This window comes from Blastomyces dermatitidis (genome assembly GCF_000003525.1).
Source record: "Blastomyces dermatitidis ER-3 genomic scaffold supercont1.2, whole genome shotgun sequence".
Taxonomy (NCBI): domain Eukaryota; kingdom Fungi; phylum Ascomycota; class Eurotiomycetes; order Onygenales; family Ajellomycetaceae; genus Blastomyces; species Blastomyces dermatitidis.
Genome location: NW_025544775.1, coordinates 1,117,672 through 1,120,576, shown reverse-complemented (window position 1 = coordinate 1,120,576; position 2,905 = coordinate 1,117,672).

Below are 2,905 nucleotides of genomic sequence, written 5' to 3'. Positions count from 1 at the left end.
AAAATAATGTGATTTGAAATTAATATGATGAATTTAACATATGATTAGAAGTAATACTTTTAGATAATGTAATAACTGTAAAGTTTAATTCTGATCTCAGATAGACTGACTGTGTGACTGTATCTAAGATTAGAATCAGAATTTTTAATAGTTTCAGTACTAATTCAACTGATCTTATTACACAGTTTTAACATTAGATAGTAGTCTCATACTGTCTCAGTCAGACTTACTGTCTACTCTTATCACATTTTTCAAATAAGATCATGATTTTCACTTCTCAATTTAAATTATTTTTATTACTTTAAATGACTTTAAATCTTATTTGAGTGTTATCAAAAAGTGTTACTTTTTAAAAAATTAAAAATAGTCTAAAAAAAACCTTAAAATGTCTAAAAATAGTAACTTTATGTCAAGAATGAGACTAAATGAGATGAAATAGAATCACTTTCTCATTTTTTTCAAGTCATGATTTCATTTTAAGATTTGATATATAGTCACTTTGCATGTTTTTTTAATAACTAGTCCCAGCGGGATTCATACTAAGAAATGTATGAGATCAGATCAAATGAAATCAAATGTGAAATTCATGATTTCCGCGGTCAGTCTAATCTCAGACACGGTCACACAGTCAGTCTAATCTGAGCTATTAAGCTGTTTACACTTCACTATACACTACTGCCTCAGCAGTCATAACTTGATGATAGATACTCTTTTATAACAAGAGTAAGATATGTCTTTCAATGTAACAGATATCTGTTGAATGAACTGAGAACATCAGCTTCTAAATCTGAAGATATTAGTTAATCAAGATAAAATAACTCATGACATTACACACACTTCTCTGATTAAAACATCTTCTCTCTGAACTGTTATCAATTCTGATATTAACATTAATACTGACACTGACACTGATATCTTCACTTCTCTTAAATCTACACTGAATAAATTATAGTATACAACAGCTTAAACTGATGAACTTCTTCAAGCACTCACTGAAGCAGTATATCAAGAAGTATCTCAATTCTTCTCAGAACTACATATAAGAACTAACATCTCAGAATACTTAATCAATGATAATAACACTCTGTAATTTTATAAATGACACTGAATTTCTCACTCTGAACTCTTACATATCTGAATAATATAAGAGATGCATGACTTATATATAACTGATTACTCAGATTATAAATAATTATACTGAATAATCTCTCAAGAGTTCTACTAATCTGAGATATTAAACAGTATCAGATATTTTATTTGAAACTGCAATTATTATTCTTTCATCATCTTATAAAAGAACTGTAGAAAAGGTCTACTGAAATCACTTAATATCTCTGATAGAATCTAATAAGATGTAATAATTGACTTCACTGTTAATCTCTCTGAGAGTAAGAATTATAGAAATATTCTGATCATTATAAATTAATTAAGCAAAGATATAATATTGAAATCTTGTAATAAGATGAATACTGAACAAGTCACTGAAGTCTTTCTACAGAATCTGTTCTATCAGATGCATGAATTATCAAGATCTATAATCTCAGATCAGAGTTGTTAATTTGTAAGTACTCTCTGAACAAGAATCTGTTAACTTCTCAAGATTATACACTGTTTGTTAACTATCTATCACTCTGAGACTGATGATGTATTAGAATAAATAATTCAGACTGTGAAGAACTATCTGTATAAGTTCTATAATTATTTATAGAATAATTGACATAATTTTCTTCTATATTTAGAGATCACTATCAATGAATAAGATATTATTTTAACAGATGTAAGCCTGTTCTTTCTTACATATAGTTATTACATGAAAGTGTTGAATCTTTTAGAGACTATATAGTTCACACTGAATCTCTGCAGTTCAATTCAGATCACTGATAATATAGTAACAAAGCTTCAAGACATCTGTAACTGAGCAGAAGTCTTCATGACAAGTACTAAACAAGATTAAGAAGATTAAATCAATATTCACTGAGATTCTGCTAAACAATATAAGATAGAAGATCTGATGTGATTGAATCTTAAGAATATACAGATCACACACTCATCTTGTACACTAAATCAGTATTATATCAAGTATAAAGTGATAGAAGTTCTAGACAGTCATAACTACTGTCTTGACACATCATCAGAGATTTATAATGTCTTTCATACAAGCTTGCTCTGCTGTGTCATCATCAATCTATTCTCTTCTCAACTGACTTTTAACTGACAGTCATCAGAAATCATAGAAGAAGATAACAAACTTGAATAAGAGATTAAAGATATTCTTGATAAGAGACTCTGCAGCTGTAATTGATAATATCTTGTAAAATGAGTCAGCTATAATCATCTGATCTGAACTCCGAGTTTCACATTATCTGAGATCACGGCCCTTGATCACTGAGAACTACATATAATCAGAAAAGAGAGAGGCTAATGTGACAGACTGCGCCTGATCAATTATATAGACTATTTCATTACACTTCACAGATTTCTATCAAGGCTCTAATTCTCAGTTATCAATTCTCTGCTGAAGCTCTGATTCTCAGTTAAAAACTTATGAAATCTCTATTCTTTCACTCTGAAGCTTTATTAAGTATATATATAAATATTCATTCTGATTATCAATCTCTGTACTTTCTCTTTCTTTTTCTTTTCTAACATTTTTCACTTTGTTATATAAGATCTATAAATATTATACTGATCTATTCAGCGTAGATCTCTTACAATATTCATTCTTCAGTTGTAGTTCTGATAATCTGAATAGAAGATCTTATAAAGACTTATACTCTGTTTTCTCTTATATTAGATCTTTTATAATACTTCTTAAATCTGCGAACTCTTCAGATTATAGATACTCTCTTCAACGACTTCTCACAGAAATTCTCAGAGTATTAATTCTTAGTATTATAGAGAGTAG